The 11,943-nt window shown below is 49.3% G+C and overlaps 1 protein-coding gene across 6 annotated transcripts in view; it reads left to right on the top strand.

Annotated features, from left to right (window-relative positions):
• Positions 1 to 1,841: 1,841 nt before the first annotated feature.
• LOC129133098 (zinc finger protein 532) overlaps positions 1,842 to 11,943 on the top strand; it is a 41,234-nt gene continuing 31,132 nt past the window's right edge. The window contains exons 1-2 of one of the 6 annotated variants that reach the window (XM_077193124.1): positions 1,842 to 2,398; positions 10,975 to 11,116. The gene's annotated coding sequence lies outside the window, so the exon portion shown is untranslated. Of the gene's footprint in view, positions 2,399 to 9,723; positions 9,869 to 9,991; positions 10,497 to 10,974; positions 11,244 to 11,343; positions 11,939 to 11,943 lie in introns of those variants that run through there. The other 5 variants (XM_077193123.1, XM_077193122.1, XM_077193129.1 and 2 more) reach the window with 5 other exon arrangements.

Raw genomic sequence — 11,943 nt, 5'->3', positions numbered from 1 at the left:
GGCGTTTGATCTTTAATAAGTGTCCTTGGACATATTTGTATATGCATGTATGTACTTGTGTGTGTGTGTGAATTGATTTAAATCCTCTCTGGGCAGTATAGTATGGATATTGCCATCTTAGATCTAGAATTAAATTCCTGCTGCACTTATAGGAATTGAATCATTTCACAAATGTTAAATAGTCAGCAGTTAGGTGGTGCCAAATTCTTCAGGCGTAAACCCCTGCCCAGCTCTGAGCCCTGTGACTCAGCAGCAGGGCCTCTCTTAGCCTTTGGCATTCATGGTGCCTGTGTAAATCATTCTACATTGATTCTAGACAGATTTTCCTCTGTGTGCATCATCCATGTAGCAGTTACCAGAGTGAGCCCTGCCATTCAACCTCATCACCCTTTTGCACATTTACATTAAACCTGCTTTTGCTAATACCTTTAACAGAGTTCTCTAAGTGACCTAAATCACTCAGACTTGTCCAAATTGTATGACAAAAGTCTGCCTGTGGCAGTAGAGTGTGTAGAGGAAAACTTTATCTGTCTGAACCCTCGTTAAAAAGAGAATAGTGATGGAAAGGCATTTTCTCACTGCAGCACTGTCTTTAGGAAGTGCTCTAACTGTTTTAATTATTAGTGTTTAGAATTAAATACTCTGGTTCTTCAGTGCAAGCAGCACCCATTTCCTTCAGCCTAGCTCCAGGAAAGCACTTTAAGAGTTCAACCGGCATAAATTAACATTTCACTCTAAGTGGAATTGGTGGGATTAAAAGACATGCCTAAACCTAGGCAGTTGTTACTTGTGGTACGCTTTCTAAATCAAAGCCTCAGGGGTTTGTTTTTTCCCTACAGTGCAGTTATTTGGAGATAATTATTTTTTGCTGAAGTATCTGGTAGGCTTAATTACTTTGCCCTCTGCTATAGCACTGCTGTATGGTTTTGTATAACTCAAGTGTTTGTTACCTGGGTTTGGATGTTGAATACATTTAGAAGGAAGGTTTAAGGTAATCTATACAAACTTAGACTTCTCTGGCAAAAGAAGGGTTCATGTACTTCAGAAAGGCCAAGAAACTTCTTCCATTGTCCCTCACCACACTGCAGTAAGGTGGGAATGCATTTACCTTCTGTACCTCCATAGAGCTGTGCAGGCTGACTGCTCTTGTTATCCTGAGAGTCCTGAAACTGCCTCTGGCTCAAAAACCATCTGCACCATGGAACTACTCAGCAGATTTCAGGGCTGGCGTTGCTGTCTCTGTAGTTACTGCCTTGGTTCATGCATCAACTACTTTTCCTCATTCTGTCAGCTAATTAGTAACTTTGGCAGCTTTCACATGCAGTAAGCTCCTGGGCTATGTTCACCTTGACATAGATTCCTCAGTACTGTAATGTGGGTATGTTTCAGTATTACTTCTTCCTTGCACAGAATTTTAGTTCAGGTACAGTAAGATCTCCTCACATTTTCGAGTGCAGCATTCTGAGCTCCAAGGTTTTTGCTGGGAATTGGAGATGGGTTTAAAGTATCAGGTGGAGGAGAGCAGGTTGGGAATTTGGTTTGTTGAGTTTTTTTAAAAGATTGATCATTTAGTAATTGCAGTAGTCTAGGAATGGAGTGGGGACACTTCCATGTTGTGGCATTTAGGCAGTTAGTAATTTCTAAGGTATGGCTGCAGCAATTTAGTCATAGCAGGCTTATTTTAAGAGCTAATGAGGAGAAGTGCTGTGTCCCATGCTTGTTGCTGCAGGCAGTGAGCAGGAGCCCCGGATCCCTGTGGGGGTGTGTTACCACAGCGACCAGCCTCCACATCTGCAGCGCATGTGGGAGGGAGCCACCAGGCCTCCCCATCTGCTCTTCAGACAGAATCTGCTGGCACCCTGCTTCCAGCTTTCAAAGCCACTTGCAATTAGGATGAAAAGTCTTCAACCTGCTATGCAAATTACTTCACTACACATAAGATCAAGCAGCTCTCAGATGCTTCCTGGGCTCTCTGATGACTTAACGTGGTGGTTATGATTTATTTCATCTCTCTAAATGTGCGCCAGCTCTGCTTCCCGACATCCTGTAAGAAGAGGGATTGACTGTGCGTGGCAGGACAGACTCCCTGAATACTCTGAGCTGGAAGGGACCTACAAGGATCACGGAGTCCAGCTCCTTGCTGTGCACAAGGCCATTCCCAAGAGTCATACCCTGTGCCTGAGAGCATTGTCCAAAGGCTCCTGGAGCTCTGGCAGCCTTGGGGCTGTGATCATTCCCTGGGGAGCCTGGTCAGTGTCCTACCACCCTCTGGGGGAAAAACCTTTTTCTAATATCTAACCTAAACCTAACCTAGACCTCCCCTGCCACAACTTCAGGCCATTCCCTTGGGTCCTGTCAACAGTCACCACGAAGAAGATATCAATGCCTACCTACAGAGGTAAGCACCTTTTCTGTGGGTTACCATCAGGCAGCCTGTCGGCAATTGCTCAGATTATTCCCCTCTGAAAGGGCTGTTTTTCAGAGCTGTAAGTGTTTAAAGCAGTCCCAGGAGCCTTCTCTGTTCACATCCTGTCTTCTTTGTGCCTGCCAGCTCTTTTCTCTCTCTTTCCTCTTCTGCTGAATTCCAGAAGTATGCATGAGACCTGCCTTGCAGGACCGGGATTGGTCCAGGAATTTGTCAGGACTGCTTTGAGATATTCATAACATACCAAATCTGTATTTTTTTGGTCTGTAAGAAGCATAACAGTCTTTTAAGAAGCTACAGAGTCACTATAAAATACTAGTTTGCTGATTCTCAAAGCTTTGTAGGCTTTGATTTATCCCTGCCTCAGGGATATGCAGAAAATTGCTGCAGATTCTGGTTCAGTGTTGCACCTGCAAGAAAACACAATTTTGTAACACCCATTGGATTACTAGCCCTTATTTTAGTGGAAATAGTGGGTTTATTTGAATCAGAAAATAGCTGTGCTATATGACAAGCTGTTTAGCCATGCTGGCAGGTGGAGAACTGCAGCTGTTTGCACCTCACTGCACCCCAGCACATAAATCAGAGGTGGGACTCATTACCACTGCAGAGCCTCCCTGCTAGTTCCTCTCTTGCTGTCTGCACTGGGATAATCCAGGTTTTAACAAGAGTACAACATGCTTTCCTGTGGTGGGATACACAGGAGCAAGCCACTTGCCAGCTGGGAGTGAGTTTTACTTGGAATTAGGTGTTTTACCCTCCACTCTGGTGTTACCTTGCCATCAGCATCTTCTTTCTTTTTCTGATCTGATGAGAAGAGCCACGTGCCCAGCAGGCCCTTAGTACCCTGCATGTGCTGGGACACCTCTACACCTCCCATCATCCTGTTCTATAAAACAATCCATGGGAACTCCTCATCTCTGCTGCTGGCAATCCAATAATCCCTTCTTTTCTTTATAAGCTCCGATAAACAAAAACCTTTTTTTTGTTGTTGTTTTGTGGAAACTGTAAGTTTCCACAACTGGAAAAGTTCTGTCTGATACCATGCAACAATTCTTAACAGAATATGATAGCAAAGAAGGATTAAACCCAGGTTTGTTACCTAAAGGTTCCCAAGATAAATAACTGCCCTTTCTCAAGTAATTTTGTTTACAGTTATTTTCCTTTTAGACTAATTAGTTAAGTACTTTCTTATTGCAATAGTCTTGATGCTAGACAATAGTTACAATACAGTCAATGTGTAGTTAATAACAGGGCTGTCTTGAGAATGGTATTAATAATGTTTTTCCTTATATGAGTTATCCTGAGTCACTGGTGACAGCAGCTTCTCAAGCTGGCAGATGGTGTCTCTGTAAGAAAACATGTTTTCTTGCCTTGCCCATCAGTTCATTCCCAGGCTGAGCAAAGAGAACTCGGTGGTAGTAGCATCTGTTGATGGAATAGTTCCTGTTAAACTCCATCTGCCTGCCAGCTCTAGGATGTTCAAACTGTGGTGTGTATATATAAGGTACAAAAGGTATTATTAGAATTCTGATGTATCACAAACTAGAGTGGGTTTAGTTATGTAAGATGGACATTTTTGGACAGCTCTAAGAAGTAATAAAAAAAAAATCTCATTAGTAGAGAGATGATGCTCAGCAGTTACTTTTTCAGCCTGCATTATTATTTGCACCCATGCACTGCAAGATGGAGATTTTTGACTGATCTGAAGCCAAGCCAGTTCTCGCATGGTGGCTGTGTGGGAGCCTAACTTCTGAAGCAGAGGTTTCAGAGCTGAAAGGACAAGGAGAAAAGATCCCTGGGGCTGGAAGGGAGGATGACCCCTCCCAGACAACGTGAGCCTGTAATTTGGCCAGGCAGGTGCAGGCAGGCCCAGCAGTGTCACTAGTGACAGCAGCAGGTGCCTTGCTGTTGGCTGCTGGTGGCCCCTGCACTGTGTGGGAAGCCCAGGCTCAAGCACAGCAGCTGGGGGAACCCCTGTGTGCCCCCACAGCTCGTGTCCCACAGGGAGCCGTGCTCTGTCACTGGGGGACCCTTCCAGGCAGGGGCTGCAGGCTGGAGCTGTAGCTGCTGCAGCTGTTTGTTCACATGAAACAAGTCAAGAGCCTGCCCACCTGTACTGCAGAGGGGAAAGCCATCAGGGACTAATGGCTAATCTGGCTGATGGAACTAAGCAGGGGCTGCTGCTGAGCAGTGAAACCCTTGGGGCTGGATGCTGCTCTGGTGGCTCTCCCCTCCTCTGTACCCAAGACTTTTATGGCAGCAGACAGGAAAGCTTGCAACATGGGAAGTAGTGTTGTTACACAAACGAAATAGAATTTGTATAATCCTGACTCATCTTCGGTAGGTGGGAATGAATCAGATGTCCTTTTTCCAGCAGGAGATGCCAAGGACCAGCATGGAAAATATGAGTGCTTGAAAGACTCCCTGGCCATGCTGGCCACAAACCAGCAAGGCGCCTTGATTTTAACTTTGCTTTCATTGTAGGAAGATCATCACAGGCAGCTTGGAATCAGGAACCACAGCCAGGCTGAGCTGCTGCTGCCACCCTCATCTGTGAGGACAGCATTTCCTGAAGTAAACAGAGGAAAAGTGGCAGAAAAATCACTCTTGGGTTCCTCCTTCTTTTATTATGTGCTTCCAGAGAAGGCTCTGGAAAGGCAGAATTGCAAGCACAGCTGCTGCTGGTCCCAAGCAGCTGTGTCCCCGTCCTGCAGAGGGGCAGCACCTCTTGTGTCACACAGCACCATCCCAGCGCCTCTCCCCAGCTGTGCAGGTGGCAGCCCCGAGGAACCAGCAGGAAGGCTGCCAAGCTGTGTGATTTGGGATGGATTTCTCAAGCAGCTATGCACTGTCTCCCACTTCCTAAGGCCCTCCCAAAGCAAGGGTGCAGCTGTGCCTGTTGTGTCTGTTCTCCCAGACACAGAACCCACTTGGGTTCTGGAATACAGTGTCTTCTCTCACTTCTCTGTCTCCTCTTCCAAGAAAGAAGTGCGTGGAGCACACAGATGATGTCTGGCCCTGCTCATGCCCATAAGTCATGGCAGCAGTTGTCACACCTTGCAGGACAACATAGGTAAACTGCTGGCAGTTTCTGTCCTCTGCTTCCCTGCTTGAAGCGATGTATTGGGTAGTTTGGTGGGATATATACTCAGCTATACTAAGATTTTCTGAGAAAATTGTATTAGATAACGTCTAGGACCAAATGTAAGTTTTACAGCAACACTTGCTCTCTTGGTGTGGTTTGTGGGATCACTGCATGGGCATTACTCATCTCCCACACCGTGTTCAGGTTCAGCGCTCTCCGTTTGCTGGGTAAATGCACGGAACACACAGCACAGGAGCTGTTGATGGCACCATCTGCAAAAGCCTAATGGCTCATTCATTAAGCAGTGGGAACCGGCACCGCCACAGTCTAATCAGATATTGTATGATGAATAATTCAGAAATAATCCTCGTATACTTGAATAAATATAAGAAGGAAGAAGGAAAAAGCCCTGTACATATGGCACATATGGGAACAAAACAGGCATTCTTCAATGTGCCAGGCTGCTGAGCTCTGTGGTACTGATGTTAATCACGCAGGTGGCTAATTCCCGATGAGGAACTGACTGAGGGGTTCTGGCCCAGCACTCGGAACATGTTCGTAAGTGGAAAAGAGAACAGTGTCATGGAAAATCCAAAAATCCATCAGCCTTGCATTCTGCAATATGCCTGTGGTTGTGTTGTGTTGTGTAAGCAGGTTGGGGACTGAGTTTGGGAGGTCTGGCCTGAGGCTGTGCTCTGTGCTGCTGGAAAGATGGCTGTGAGCAGGTGTGTGCTGTCCCCCAGCAGCTCCTGCCTGCACATCCTGAGCTGCTGCTCTGGCCAAAGTGCTGGTGTGATGCACTCAGCACTGAGTGCTCAGGGAGCCTCAGGGTGCTACGTGCTGTATACATGGAGTATACAGACATAAAGTATTAGGGTACATAGTTTTTCACCAGAGCCTGTAGTGACAGGGCAAGGGATTTAAATTTTTTAAGTTTTAAATTGACAAGAGGGCAGGACTAGATTGGAAATAAGGAAGAAATTTTTCCCTGTCAGGGGAGTGAGACACTGGCAGATTGCCCAGTGGAGCTGTGGCTGCCCTGCCTCTGGGGAGCAGTCAATTTTCTGCTGCTGCTACTCTGGGAGTAGTCAATTTCTCCAAAAACGGTAGTCCTGTGCAGAAGAAATGCCTTCCCAGCTTTTGACAATCATCAAGTTATACAGGCTTTTCTATTTCATTTTTCATATCTAGAAATGCTTGGGCTGAAGGCATGCTTTTGCCAACAGATGTAACCCTGTGACAGTGCCTTCAGCTGTCTGCCTTGAACACCAGTGTCACCACTTGGCAGCTTGGGGATGAGGCAGCAAGTGCTGTGGGCATATGGCCTGTGTACCAGGCCTGCTCGTGTGCAACACTGAGGCTCATCTATGTGCAGATTTGGAGCAAAGCCCTTTATTTCCCACTGGGAATACACTTCATACTATAGTTCATATGTAGGTGAGTGTCTGAGGGGTGTTGTTCTGCTCTTGCCTGTTCAGAGGAGCTGGGAGCTCACAGCACAGTGTTACCTCATACGTCATACCTCATACACGTGGAAAAACTGAGCCATTGACTGCAACTCCTCACAAGCAGAACTGTTTTAATGATCCATGATCCTCACTAACCAACTCTGATTTCTTTGGATAATGTTTTGTTTGCTCTGGTTAACAGCCAGAAAAAAGGTAGAATTAGGCCCTGACAAATCCTCTTGGCTTTGTATTATATCTAAATATCAGCATCTCTTTTGCAGATGATTAAAAATGGGAGTCTGTTGTTGTTCAAGACATTGCAGTATTTGGGCCTTTACAGTATTTAACATCTTGAGAGTCATTAGGGTTTCTCACTCTTCATGCTCCTTGGGCATTGCAAATGTTCACGCTGTAGTGAAAGATTCTCTCCTTACAGATGGATAGCATGAGTTGCCATCTTCCATGAACATATTCTTTAGATCTGGGGGAAACTGCCTGTTGCAGAGATGTTTCTCAGTTCTGGACAGTGTTTGTACATTTCTCCCTACCAAAGTCCTTATCTCCTATGAGATGGCCTTTTTAAAAAAAAAAAACTTGTAATTTTAAAAAGCAATCCTGGGGGTTTTAGTCCAAAATGTAATAGAAGATATATTTTAATGACCAGGAAAGGAAAATGATTTTTTTTCCCCAAGAAAATACCTAGAGATTAGTGATAGGAACATTTGAAAAGGGGAAATTTAATTGTAAGCTGGTCTTTAAATATTGAATGTTTAAATATATGTGGTTAAAGGAAAGTGATAAAAAGAAAAATAAAAGTATTCTAAAACAAGAAATATAAACTTCTGCTCTGCTCTTGTTGATCAGAAGTTACAAGAAATTATATGGTGAAAAAAGCAATGGAATTAACAAATGCTATTAAGCATTTGCCAGAAGTTGTAAAGCTATTACTCTGAAAACAAATTTAGGATTGGAAATATGGAATCTGTATTTTACCCTCCTTGCTTTAAGTTAAGCATGTTTTGCTAGCTAGAAAGGAAATGTTCTCTTATTGTTCCCCAAAAGTAGGAAGGACAAAACAGGCAGTATTTATTCTGACATAAAAAAATCAAATGTAAATTAACTTCAGTTTTTATTGTGTCAATCCACCTGCAAAATCCTCTCTAGTCCCAGCACACCGTTAAAGTGCAGAAGCTGTGTTTGATGCAGTTAAAATTGATCCCTGTACAGAAGGCACGAAATGAATACACCACTGTTCAGAGTTCTGAATTTCAAGAGCCTTAAAATCCTTAGAAGTTAAATAATTAAGAAGTTATTATTGCACTCAAGTTCAGCATTCACTGTAGGATGAGTGTTGTGGGTTGGCAGCACTCCTTGCTGACTGCTCAGAAGGAGCAGCAGGCCGCACTGGAGGCGTTTCTCCAGGAAAAGAAAAGGAGGGGCTCAAGGTTCCCAGAGAAAGAAGTACAAGTTATGGGACTCTGGGAGATCCCACCTCAGAGCTGGAGTCCAGCTGCAAGGATCCAGTGGTGATGGTTTCATTGGTTGGGATGGACATTATCCGTGCCAGGACAGCAGGGCTGGGCACTTTGAACCTGGCTGCTGCAAAGCCAAGGGATAACACAGGATAACTTAAACAAGGAGAATTTCCTCCACCACGGTTTCTAAGGATTATGTAGCAGAGTGTCTACAGGAGAGTGAACAGGACCTCTGGTCTAAGACTTCAGAGCCAAGACATAAGATCAACATGCCAAAAACTCCCAATGCAGAAGTGACTGCAGGGACACTCATGGTGCTGAACCTCTTTTTTTGTGCGCTTGAATTAAAAAACCACTGGACAAGCGTTTTCAGCCTGACTTGTAAGATATACTTTAAATTCTCTTCATTTTAGGTGTTTTAAGTCAAATACTTAGGGTGACAGACTTTTTCTCCTATGGAGTTATCAAGGACACCTGGCTGGAAGGAAAACAAGTAGATTTCCTTCCTGGCTGGAAGGAAAATAAGTGTGAAAGGCAGCACACGCAAGGACCTTTGTGCCATGTATGAACTGTGAAATTGATTAACATTTCAGATATTAATACCAGAGTAGTAATAGCAGCTGCCATCTTCTTTTATGCTATTATGCAAGCCGACCACAGAAATTCACTGGAAGTAAAGAGAGTGTAGTTTTCACTTCTTTAATCAAATCAGTTTACTGGTGAATTGGGAAGAAATAGGGTGTTGTAATTATCATGGCCTAATTCTACAAGTCACTTGGAGGATGAGCCAAAGGCTTGTGCAAGCTGAATTGTATGACCCTTCTTGAACATTAAAACTAGTGCAGAAATCCACTTTCATATAATCCTAAAATCGATTTATTATATTAAAATTCAAATCAGTAGAACCTGTGTTCTGCTGCTGTTTTGGTTAATTGGAATAAGTTGGAATTTTTATGTGGAGGCAGGATTGGAGCAGCCAGGGTATGGCACGATGGGTAATTTCCTGCCCTACCGATACTTGCGGGCACAGCTACTGGGGCAGCTTCCCAGAAGGAGCTGTGCTTGTGCAGAACGCCTATGGGACTCTGCTGCCTTCCTAACAGGCTCGTAAGAGACGCTAAGACACCAGACGTTAATGCACTATTACACATTATTTTATCTAGAATATTTCGTGTACTGTATGCCCATAGCGTAAACTTGAGACGGGTGTTATGTATTTAAAGCCATTAGTATGCTTCGATAAAGCGATTCGCGTGCAAAACTTTACATTCTGAAAATGGTGCTGCACGGTGGTACCGGAGAGGGCGGGATCTCGTCCTGCCGTTCCTAGCAATGGCGATGCCGCCGGGATGCTGCGCAGCCAACAAAGGCGGCCGGTCAGAGGCAGCGCACGGGCCGCAGGCGCTGCGCAGGCGGGCCCCAGAGTGCCCGGGTAAGGGGTGTGGAAGGAAAGGCAGCATCGCTCCGGGACACGGTTCCCGGCCGCGCCCCGGGACCTGGGGGGGTGACCTCGGCCGGGCCCGGGCACAGCGGCCGCAGCGCCGGCGGAGGGGCTGAACCGCCAGAGCTGGCAGCGTGTGGCTCCTCCCGTCCTTTGTTGGCCTGCAACCGGAGCGGCGGCCGCGGGCTCTTCCCCCGGCTGCCCTTCGAGGCCTGAGGCTCTCGGGCACGGGGAGAGCCCGGCGGGCCCCGGGGAGCGTCTCCCACGGCACCCGGGCGGCGCCGGCTGCGGCGCGGAGGAGATCGGCCCCGGCGGCCGGCGCGGCTCTGCCCGCCGGCAGCGCTCGGAAACCCCCCCGAGCTGTGCGGGCTGCGGGAGGCCGCGACCCGGCCCCGGCCCCGCGGCGCTCGGCGGCCCCGCAGCCTCCCCGCCCCCGGCACTCTCCAGGGAGCCGTTCCACACGGAATCACACGGGAGCGTCTCCCCATCTGTGCCGCCGAGCACCCCCACCCCCACCGCCCAGCCCCGCAGCCTCCTGCCATTATGTTCCTCCGACGCGGGGCCGGGCCGCACCGCGGGCCGTAGCCCTGCCCGAGCCCGCCGGCTCCGGCCGCAGCAGGTGTGTCGCATGGGGACCGGAGGTTGCATGCTATGGGGTCGCTTCCTCCCGGTCCGGCGGCGGCCGGAGGCCCGCGGGCACCCGTGCAGGGACTGCCCGGACCGGCGGCTCCGGGCCGGCCGGGCGGGGGCGGATCGTTCTCCCCGCCGCCGAAGGGGCCACGGCCTCTCCTCCCCGGCCGTCCCCAGGGTTCGCAAGGCCCGCTCGGACAGGGCCAATTCGGGCCGGGAGCGCGCAGACCCGCGGGGAGGTGCCCGGGGCCGCGGCAGCCCGGAGGAGGGAGCGGCCCCCCGGACCGAGGGGCCGAGGGAGGGCCGGCCGCGGTTGCGGCCGCAGCAGCCTGTGCAGGGAAGACGGGCCGAGGCAGCGGAAGAACATGGTGGTTCTCCCCAGAACGGGGTGGGGATGAGGGATGCGAAGAAGGTGTCTCCGCAGGGAGGGGTGCAGGGTTGTGCCCGAGACCTCTGTTCAATTGCAGGTGCAGCCAGGGGCAGAGGGGCTTTGTCGGGGTCGCCCACCCAGCCGGAGGGAGCCCTGCACAGCAGCATCTCCCGCAGCCTCCGAGAGGAGGGGGTTTCAGCGCGTAGGCGGAGGTGGTTACTGGTGTTCCCAGAGCAAGGGTGAGTAGCCAAGAGGAGCGGGGTGGCTGCTGTCTCGGTCTGGGTGCCTGTCAGCCATGCAGGAGGAAGGCCCTTGCGTGGCCGAGGTGAAGGGGAGCGGGCAGGAGCAGAGCGGCCACGGGCACAGGTGGGTGCGGACCCCCGGAGCGGCGTGGGCACCGCAAGGGGCTGAGACCCTGGGCAGGCATCGCCTGCGAAGCGCAGGGCCGGGCAGGCGGTCGGTCCGCACGGTCTCTGCGGGGTGGGAGCTGCGCAGAGCCTGACCGGGCCTCCCCAGCCGGCGGGTGCAAGCCGGGGGGGCTGCCCAGCCGTGGGGCTGCAGCTCGCCGCTTCTCAAGGCCTCCAGCATAGTCGAATAGCAAAAGAAAGAAAGAAAAAAAAAAAAATCAGTGTAGCAGCCAAGTCGGTGCTGCGAGGAGGGGGCAAAGGAACTATTTTGTAGGCATCTTGCTACTGCGGAAATGGCTTTCTTGAGGGGAGGGAGGCGCATTTGTGGGTACTCTATAGTAATGCTGCTCAGAGCACAGAAAATGCCACTTGGGCGGCCCCAGATGGAACGAGGAGTGGGGAGGGCAGATGGGAGAAGCCCTTGATGGGGCACCCCATGGCCGTGGGCATGAGGGGGCAGATGTGACGCGTGCGAGCAGCCACCCCTCATCTGGGGGAGCAGAGGGGCAGCAGCCCGGGTTAGCAGCCTGTCTCCCAGGGCTGTGGCCGAGCCTGCCTGGTGCTGCAAGAGAGATCCTGTGAGGATTTTTATTGCGGTCTCTTTGTTAGCTACAGCCAGGCACGCACACACAGCTCTCAGCCAGGTTGTGGGAGGTAAG

Source organism: Agelaius phoeniceus, chromosome W (genome assembly GCF_051311805.1).
Source record: "Agelaius phoeniceus isolate bAgePho1 chromosome W, bAgePho1.hap1, whole genome shotgun sequence".
In the NCBI taxonomy this organism is placed as follows: Eukaryota; Metazoa; Chordata; class Aves; order Passeriformes; family Icteridae; genus Agelaius; species Agelaius phoeniceus.
This window is presented reverse-complemented; position numbering and strand designations above follow the sequence as displayed.